This window comes from Heptranchias perlo, unplaced genomic scaffold (assembly GCF_035084215.1).
Source record: "Heptranchias perlo isolate sHepPer1 unplaced genomic scaffold, sHepPer1.hap1 HAP1_SCAFFOLD_54, whole genome shotgun sequence".
Classification (NCBI taxonomy): Eukaryota; Metazoa; Chordata; class Chondrichthyes; order Hexanchiformes; family Hexanchidae; genus Heptranchias; species Heptranchias perlo.
Genome location: NW_027139559.1, coordinates 6,863,669 through 6,874,335, shown reverse-complemented (window position 1 = coordinate 6,874,335; position 10,667 = coordinate 6,863,669).

Sequence of the window (10,667 nt, the reverse complement as noted above, 5' to 3'; positions counted from 1 at the left end):
CTCCTCATTATCTATTTTCATCCTTTCAAATTGCTCGACTACCTCCGCCTGCACTGTAACATTGGCAGCATCCTCTTCTTTGGTGAGGACAGATGCAAATTCCTCATTTAGTACTTCAGCCATGCCTTCGGACTCCACAAGAAGATCTCGTTTTCCCTAATCGGCCCCACCCTTCCTTTGACTATCCTTTTATTTTACATGTTTAGAATAGACTTTTGGGTTCCACTTTATGTTAACCGGTAATCTATTCTCATACATATTCTTTGCCCGTCTTATTTCCTTTTCCAGTTCTTCTCTGTACTTCCTGTATTCAGCTTGATTCTCCACTGTATTATGAGCCTAACATTTATCATCCGCCTCCTATTTATGTTTCTTTTTAGTCGCTATATCCATAATCATCTATTTCTAGCTTTTGATGCTTCCCCATTCACCCTCGTGGGAACGTGTCTAGTCCCCTTTCAACTCGCTGAAATGAGCCCACCTCCAGTTGAGTATTTTCACATTTGATGTTCGTTGTCATTTTTCATAAGTACCTCTTGATATTATGAACACTGTTTCCCAAATCCTCCCCCACTGAAACATGGTCCATTTGCGCCAATTCCTTCCCCAGTACTAGATCCAGCACTGCTTCCTTCATCATTGGATTGGAAACATACTGGTCAAAAAGTTCTCTTGTACACATTTCAGAAATTCATGCCCCTCTTTTCCCTTTACACTGTTACTTTCGCAGACGAAACTTAGATAATTGAAGTCCCCCATTGTCACTACTCTATATTTCTTGCACCTTTCTGCAACTTGCCTGCAGATTTGTTCCTCTATCTCCTTCCCACTACTTTTTGGCCGACAGTATACACCCAGGATCGTAATATCTTCTCTTTTTTCCTCAATACTAACCAAATAGTTTCTGTCTTTGAACCCTCTGCTATATCACCCCTTTCCAGTTCTGTAACAATATCACTGATCAACCCTGCCCCCTCACCCTGTCTCCTAGTCTTCCTTCCCTACCTGTCCTGAATACCTTGTAGCCAGAAATATTAAGTTGATATGTATGAGCCAGGCCTCCAAATTGCAACTATTTCATAATCCCACGTGGTAATTTGCGTCTGCAGCTTACGAACTGAATTTACCACGCTCCGTGCATTTACGCACATGCACTCAAAACTCATCTTAGTCTGCCTCACGTTGCCCCCTGTATGCTCCCTCCAATTTCTGAAATACTCTTTATGCTAATGCTGTTTGACTTTCCCAGTCCTCTGTGCACCTTGTTTCTCCTCTCTAATTCTTTATCCTTGTGCCCCTCCTCCTGCCAATTTAGTTTAAATCCTCACCCACAGCACCAGTTAAACACTTCACGAGAACATTGGTCCGATACCCATCAGCACGTGGCATTGGGAGTAATCCATGGATTATCACACATGAGGTCCCGCTCTTTAACTTCCTCCCTCGCTCCTGAAACTCTGTGTGCAGGAACTCAACCCCATTCCTTCCCATATCATTGATTGCAACATGGACCACGACTTCTGGCTGTTCCCCTTCCCAGACGCATAATCTTCTGCAACCACTCCCTGACGTCCATTACCCTGGGACCGGGGAGACAGCACTCTGCAGGACTCATGTCGGCGGTTGCAGAAACGCCTGACTATCCCACTGACTATCAATCACCTTTCATTTGTGTGCATTTCTATACATGGCTATGCCCCCCCACCCCACCACTGTGTAGTCCTTTGCCCCACGGTGCCGTGGATGTGCTCCAGATTGGATTCCCCTAGTTGGCGTCACCATCACTGGTATTCAGCACTGAAACCGGTCCGTGAGCGCCACACTCCAGGAGGATTCCTGAACTGCCTGCCTCTTCCTCCCCTGTCGGATGGCCACCCACTTACTATCCTCCTGAACTCTCTGTAGCTGTGGGGTGACCACCTCGGGAAACGTGCGATTCAGGAAATTCTAAGCCTCCCGTATGCCCCGCAGTGAAACCAGCAACACAAAGCTCGAACTTGAGCACTCGAGAGAAAAGTGCCATGATATTACGCAGAGGCATGAGGAGAAAAGACGCACGTAGAATCATAGAATCATAGAAAGAATCAAATAAATGTTGCAGCATCGAAGGAGGACATTCAGCCCATCGTGTCTGTGCTGGCTCATTGAAAGAGCGATCCAATTAGCCCCACTCTCCTCCACTTAGCCCATAACCCTGCAAATTCATCTTATCCAATTCCATATTGAAAGTAACTATTGAATCTGCTTCCACCACCTTTCAGGCAGTGAATTCCAGATCATAACAACATGGATAGGAAGTTGGGTCAAGGCCAGAAAACAGAGAGTGGTGTTGGAACTATTGCACTTCTCAATATCAGGAAATGAGTAACAGGACATCAAATATTCTCCTCTTATCCCGGAGAGATTAAGGACTCCACACACTGTGTGTTTGACGCAAAGCTGATTTATTTGACCGATATCATAATATTAAACTCTAGCCCAGTTATTGGGGTTCTTAACATCAGCAGATCCATAGCCCAACTGCCAGAATGCACATGATTCAATCTTGAATGTGATTGACAGCAACAATAAAAGCAGAATCCAACCCCTGCAGTCACATGTCAACTGGCTGTGCAGAGACGTGGGATGAATGAATGAATTTCTTCCCACACACGGAGCAGGTGAACGGCCTCTCCCCAGTTTTAGCTCTCTTGTGTTTCACTGGGTGGGATGACTGAGTGAATCTCTTCTCATACATGGAGCAGGTAAACAGCCTCTCCCCAGTGTGACTGCGTTGATGATGAGTTTCCAGCTCACATGGTTAATTGAATCCATTCCCGCAGACCCCACATTTCCACGGCTTCTCCGTGGTCCGGCTGTCCCTGTAATTCTACAGGTCGGACAATCGGTTGAAGCCTCGTCCACACACAGAACACGTGTACGGCTTCTCCCCGCTGTGAATGGTGTGATGATTTTTCCGGCTCTGTAACTGGTTGAAGCTCTTCCCACAGTCAGTGCACTGGAACACTCTCACTCGGGTTTTTGTCTCCGTGCTTTTCTAGTCACACTGATGTTTGAAACATTTTCCCACAGACAGAACAGAGAAACATTTGTTCTTCCACATTCAAAGGCCGATGATATTGAGGTCCTGATGAATCGAGTGCCTCTGTCAGAGCTTGATGTGATGTTTGGTTTAAGTTTCCCGTCTGCAAATCCTCCCCTTCTAATACCCTGTCATCACTGTAAATACAGGATAGGAATTCAGAACACAGAATTCTAGTTTCTATGGAACATGTTTCCTCTCTTGTTCCCCCAAAGCTGTAAATCCCCGTCCCACACACTCTCCCTCCTCCCTGTGCTGAAATCCAAACCTATCGCACCATCTCCAACATTCCTCTCTTCCACTCCCAGTTCTGTCCCTCGCTCTACTCTGGTTGGGTTCAGTTCTACACCCACTGTGTGCAGAGTGAGAATACAATAAATGTGTGACTGATTTTCTCTCCAGGTTACTGGGAAGCAGAAGCCCCGCCCACTCTTTGTTCCTGGTTACTGGGACCCTTATGCCCTGCCTAATATTTGTTCCTGGTCACTGGAACTCTGAAACCCTGCTTACTATTTGTTCCTGGTCACTGGGACCCTGAAGCCCTGCCTACTATTTGTTCCTGGTTCCTGGGACTCTGAAACCCTGCCCACTATTTGTTCCTAGTCACTGGGACCCTGAAACCCTGCCTGCTATTTGTTCCTGGTCACTGGGGCCTTGCAACCTTGCCTAATATTTGTTCCTGGTCACTGGGTCTCTGAAACCCTGCCCACTATTTGTCCCTGGTCACTGGGACTCCGAAACCCTGCCCACTATTTGTTCCTAGTCACTGGGACCCTGAAACCCTGCCTACTATTTGTTCCTGGTCACTGGGACAGTGAAACCCTGCCCACTATTTGTTCCTAGTCACTGGAACCCTGAAACCCTGCCACTATTTGTTCCTGGTCACTGGGACATTGAAACCCTGCCTAATATGTGTTCCTGGTCACTGGGAGCCTGAAACATTGCCTACTATTTGTTCATGGTCACTGGGGCATTGAAACCCTGCCTACTATTTGTTCCCAGTCACTGGGACCCTGAAACCCTGCCTACTATTTGTTCCTGGTCACTGGGGCCCTGCAACCTTGCCTAATATTTGTTCCTGGTCACTGGGTCTCTGAAACCCTGCCCACTATTTGTCCCTGGTCACTGGGACTCCAAAACCCTGCCCACTATTTGTTCCTAATCACTGGGACCCTGAAACCCTGCCTACTATTTGTTCCTGGTCACTGGGACAGTGAAACCCTGCCCACTATTTGTTCCTAGTCACTGGAACCCTGAAACCCTGCCACTATTTGTTCCTGGTCACTGGGACATTGAAACCCTGCCTAATATGTGTTCCTGGTCACTGGGACCCTGAAACCCTGCCTACTATTTGTTCCTGGTCACTGGGGCATTGAAACCCTGCCCACTATTTGTTCCCAGTCACTGGAACCCTGAAACCCTGCCACTATTTGTTCCTGGTCACTGGGACATTGAAACGCTGCCCGCTATTTGTTCCTAGTCACTGGGACCTTGAAACCCTGCCACAATTTATTCCTCGTCACTGAGACCCTGAAACCCTGCCCACTATTTGCGCCAGGTCATTGGGACCCTGAAACCCTGCCTACTATTTGTTCCTGCTCACTGGGACACTGAAACTCTGCCCACAATTTGTTCCCGGTCACTGGGACCCTGAAGCCCTGCCTAATATGTGTTCCTGGTCACTGGGACTCTGAAACCCTGCCCACTATTTGTTCCTGTTCACTGCGACACTGAAACCCTGCCCACTATTTGTTCCTGGTCACTGGGACACTGAAACCCTGCCCACTATTTGCTGCTGGTCACTGGGACACTGAAAAACTGCCCACTATTTGATCCTAGCCACTATGACTCTGAAGCCCCGCCCATTCTGTGTTCCTGGTTACTGGGACCCTGAAACCCCGCCCATACTTTGTTCATGGTCACTGGGACACTGAAGGCCCTACTACTCTTTGTTCCTGGTCACTGGGGCCCTGAAACACCGCCCGTACTTTGTTTCTGGTCGGTGGGGCCCTGAAGCCTCGCCCACTATTTGTTGCGGTTCACTGGGAGCCGAAATCACCGCCCACTATTTGTTCCTGGTCACTGGGGCGCTGAAGCCTCGCATACTCTTTGTTTTATTTTTATTCGTTCATGGGATTTGGGCGTCACTGGCAAGACCAGCATTTATTTTCCATCCCTAATTGCCCTTGAGAACGTGGTGGTGAGCCGCCTTCTTGAACTGCTGCAGTCCGTGTGGTGAAGGTTCTCCCACAGTGCTGTTAGGAAGGGAGTTCCAGGATTTTGACCCCGCGACGTTGAAGGAACGGCGATATATTTCCAAGTCGGGAGGGTGTGTGACTTGGAGGGGAACGTGCAGGTGGTGTTGTTCCCATGTGCCTTATGCCCTCGTCCTTCTAGGTGGTAGAGGTCGTGCGTTTGGGAGGTGCTGTCGAAGAAGCCTTGGCGAATTGCTGCAGTGCATCCTGTGGATGGTACACACTGCAGCCACGGTGCGCTGATGGTGGAGGGAGTGAATGTTTCGGGTGGTGGATGGGGTGCCAATCAAGCGGGCTGCTTTGTCCTGGATGGTGTCGAGCTTCTTGAGTGTTGTTGGAGTTGCACTCATCCAGTCAAGTGGAGAGTATTCCATCACACTCCTGAGTTGACCTTGTAGATGGTGGAAAGGCTTTGGAGACTCAGGACGTGAGTCACTTGCCGCAGAATAGCCGGACTCTAACCTGCTCTTGTAGCCACAGTATTTATATGTTTCTTGCCACTTATGAGCCCAAGCCTGGATGTTGTCCAGTTCTTGCTGCATGCGGACACGGTCTGCTTCATTATGTCAGGGGCTGCAAAGGGAACTGAATATTGTGCAATCATCAGCGAACATCCCCATTTCTGACCTTATGATGCAGTGAAGGTCATTGATGAAGCAACTGTGGGAGAACCTTCAGCACATGGACTGCAGCAGTTGACGAAGGCGGATCACCACCCCATTCTCAAGGCAATTGGGGATGGGCAATAAATGCTGGCCTTGCCAGAGACGCACACATCTCATGAACGAATAAAAAAATGCTAAAGATGGTTGGGCCTATGATATTGCTTTGAGGAACTCCTGCAGCCATGTCCTGGGGCTGAGATGATTGGCCTCCAACAACCACTACCATCTCCATTTGTGCTTGTTATGACTCCAGCCACTGGAGAGTTCTCCCCCGATTCCTATTGATTTCAATTTTACTGGGTTGCTTTGTGCCACATTCAGTCAAATGCTGCCTTGATGTCAAGGGCAGTCACTCTCACTTCACCTTCCCGGTCACTGGAACCATGAAGCCCCGACCAGGCTTTGTTGCTGCTCACTGGGACCCGGAACCCTAGCCCATAATTTGTTCCTGGCCACTGGGACCCTAAAGCCACGACCCGGCTTTGTTCCTGCTCACAGTGACCCGGCCCCCACCGCCCCCCCCCCGCCCCCCCGCCTCCCATAACTTGTTCCTGGTTAGTGGGACACTGAAACCTCCCAAGTCTTCGTTCCTGTTTTCTCGGACCCTTAAGCCCCGACCACGCTTTGCTTCTGATCACTGAAATCCGGAAGCCTCGCCCAAACTTTACTCCTGGTCACTGAGACCCTGAATCCGCGCCCACTCCTTGTTCCTGCAGCAAGTGGGCCGCACATGCGCCGTGCTGATCACTGAACTGTTCCCAACTTCCTCTTCCAAGATGGCGGCTGGTTATCTGGTATACCGGTGCCATCAGATGGGAGAGATCATCGCAGATGCCGCCCTCTGGACACGCACGGGTTCCGTGTGCTCAGGGTCCTCAGACCCACAGTCGTGTTTCCGAAGAGTGTGTCTCCACCCCTCGGGGTTTGCATTGATCCCTGACCCTCGCTCTCTATCTCCACCTCTCGGGGTTTGCATTGATCCCCGACCCTCGCTCACTATCTCCACCCCTCGGGATTTGCATTGATCCCCGACCCTCGCTCACTATCTCCACCCCTCGGGATTTGCATTGATCCCCGACCCTCGCTCACTATCTCCACCTCTCGGGGTTTAAAATGATCCCCGACCCTCGCTCTCTATCTCCACCTCTCGGGGTTTGCATTGATCCCCGACCCTCGCTCACTATCTCCACCTCTCGGGGTTTGCATTGATCCCCGACCCTCGCTCACTATCTCCACCCCTCGGGATTTGCATTGATCCCCGACCCTCGCTCACTATCTCCACCCCTCGGGATTTGCATTGATCCCCGACCCTCGCTCACTATCTCCACCTCTCGGGGTGTCAAATGATCCCCGGCCCTCGCTCGCTGTCTCCACCCCATCGTGGTTTGTATCGATCCCCGGTCCTCGATCTCTGTCTGCACCCCCTCACAACATTGCACCTGGCAACAAACATATACTGAGCCTGCGCGCTGGGTTACACTGGTATGAATAGGCCGTTTTCCAGCTCCCGGGTATTCTGGGTACTAGCACCTGCCATTGAGATCCCGAATTCCTGATTGAAATTTACCGTGGCGAGAAGCGGGTTTTCAGCGCCGAGTGAAGAGGCGACACTAAACATTCCTGCTGAGTGTTTGCAGAGTTTTCTCTTTTTATTTAACACTAAACAGTAAACGGAGGCCCGGAGCCGACCCGCCGCCCTGTCCCCTATCAGAAACCTGAGACGCGGAGCGACCCGCCGCCCTGTCCCCTATCGGAAACCTGAGACCCGGAGCGACACGCCGCCCTGTCCCCTATCAGAAACCTGAGACCCGGAGCGACCCGCCGCCCTGTCTCCTATCGGAAACCTGAGACCCAGAGCGACGCGCCGCTCTTTCCCCTATCAGAAAACCTGAGACCCGGAGCGACCCGCCGCTCTTTCCCCTATCAGAAAACCTGAGACCCGGAGTGACCCGCCGCCTGAGCCCTTTATTTCAATTGGCAAATTGAAAATTCGATTGTTACCGATTCTGTTGCTTGGCCGGAGTTCTGTTCTGGGGCCTCAGTTCCACCCACCGACGCCCCCTCCCCCCCAAATCAAACTTGGCGGGTGTAGATGATTGACATTAGTTCATTACCAATAGTAAGCGCGGAGATGGACTGGAGTCCGATAGTCTGTTCATCGTCCACTCACAGTATGGAGGGGGCGGGATTCTGCTGACCAGTGCGTTGGATCCAAACCCAGTGTCTCTTTGTCTCAAACACGAAAGGAGACGGGCCGGGGATGTTTATTCATTTATCTTTTAAATAAAGGATTATTTTTCAAAATATTAATTATTGAAAAAGAACGACGTTTTTAAAAACAAATGAAAAAGGCAACAGTGTGGTGAGCCAGAATATTATAGTTTTTATAAATAAATGTGTTGGATTTTCTGGAGTTTTATTATTAATTTTAGACAAAAGAAAATGTTGTCGCGAGGAAGGGTCGGCACTTAAAGGGATAGTGCGCCCTCTGTTACTGTGCGGTCGCCAGTTAAAGGAACAGACACTGTTACCTTTCCCGCTCACCTCCAGCTGTACGCCCACTGATACTCTGCACGTCGAACACCTCCTGGGATCACTTCCTATCCCATACTGTCCCGAAGGCGGACATTGAATGTCGATGCTTCAAGCTGTCTCCACCTGGCCTGCAACTCAATTTCTTCCCACCACAGGACTCAGACATCCACCTTGGACTCTCTCAGACTGTCTCGTTCCTTTTCTTAAATTTCCGACCAGGCTATAAGTTCGGTTGGAAATTGAAATCAATGAACTTGCCCTCTCTCCTCGCAAATCACTGGCCTCCTGTCCTCCATTAACCTCTCGCTCCATATAAAATCCATATTCACGGCAACATGCTTGACCTTGTCATCTTATGTGGCATCTCTATTCCCATTGTCTCGATCACAGATAAGCCATCTCCACTACTTCCTTGTATCCCTCATGACCCATCGTCATAACTCAATTCTTCCCATATTCTGTCCAATCCTCCGAGAATGCACTCTGTGTTCTCTGATACGCTTGATAAATCAGGGCTTTATTAAACTGTGTTGACGATATTCGCTAAAGTGTAAACTTCATCCAAGCACAGTTGGTAAAATGACCAAAAACTACAGGTTGTAGTCAATCTTTTACAAGAAACAAGAAATGATAGTACAAAAAAAAACTGGTAGCATATATCCCAGTGACAATAATTCCACAGGTTGCTCTTTAATTGGTTCTTTTACCTTTAAAGTTCGAAGTGACTCACTGCTGCGAGGATTACAATTGGAGACAAATGACGCCCTCCCCTGGTGGACACTGCACGGTGCAGTGGTTCCAGTAAGGTGGAAATGTCGCCGTCCGCTGGTGGACACTGCACGGTGCAGTGATTCTATTTAAAGCGGAAATAATTGTTACAATTAAAGAACAATTACCAGTCATCTTTAAACTCGAATCTTAATCCTGCCGTTTCAGTGAAACAGATCACGGTTTTGCTCCAATCTCTGATTTGAGAACACGTTCGCAGCATTCACCGTTGTTCTTCCCGGCTTTGAAGACAGGTGTAAAGGAATCTTCTTTTCCCTGTCCAGGAGCTCTGAACCACGGAAGAGAGCAGCTTGGACACATTTCTTAGACGCATCAAGATTGACCCCCAAGGCGACTTTGCTGTCAGTAAAGAGAGACAAGAAAGACGAAAATCCCGTTTGCCCCTCTCAGTGTGGCCCTAAAGGACTGTGTCCAGGGTAAAGTTCTGTTCCCACCGTAAAATCCTGCCCCCGGATCGTCCTTTCTGAGCTCCAGTTGGGTGATGCTGAACACTCAGGTGGGAAATACCAAAATCTACAACAACGTTTTTAAAACAATGCTGATTTACTTTACATTTATCCAGAATATTAAACCCCAGCCCAGTTAGATGGGTTAGTAACATAACCAGAAACAAGCTTCATCTATCAGAATGGACATGGTTCAGCCCTCGAGGTGATTTCAGCAATAACAGCAGAATCCAACCCCTGCAGTCATAAGTGAACTCGCTGGTGCTTCAGTAGTTTGGATGAATTAGTGATTCCTTCCCACACATGGAGCAGACGAACGGTCTATCCTCAGTGCGAACTCGCTGGTGTTTCAGCAGTTTGGATGAATTGGTGAATTCCTTCCCACACATGGAGCGGATTAACGGTCTATCCTCAGTTTGAACTCGCTGGTGAGTAAGCAGATGGGATGACAGAGTGAATCCTTTTCAACACATGGAACATGTGAACGATCTCCCCCAGTGTGACTGCGTCGATGAGTTTCCAGCTGGGACTGGTCATTAAATCCCTTCCCACAGGCCCACAGTTCCACGGTTTCTCCATGGTGCGGGTGTCCATGTGTCTCTCCAGGTTGGACGATCAGCTGAAGTCTCGCCCACGCACAGAACACGTGCACGGTTTCACCCCGCTGTGAATGGTGCGATGTTTTTTCAGGCTCTGTGACTGGTTCAATCTCTTCCCCCAGTCAGTGCACTGGAACACTCTCACTCGGGTGTGTGTGTCTCGGTGCTTTTCCAGTCACACTGATGTTTGAAATCTCTTCCCACAGACAGACCAGACAAACAATTCTCCTTCCACATTCAAAGGCCGCTAATATTCAGGTCCTGAAGAATGGAGAGACTCTGTCAGAGCTTGAGGT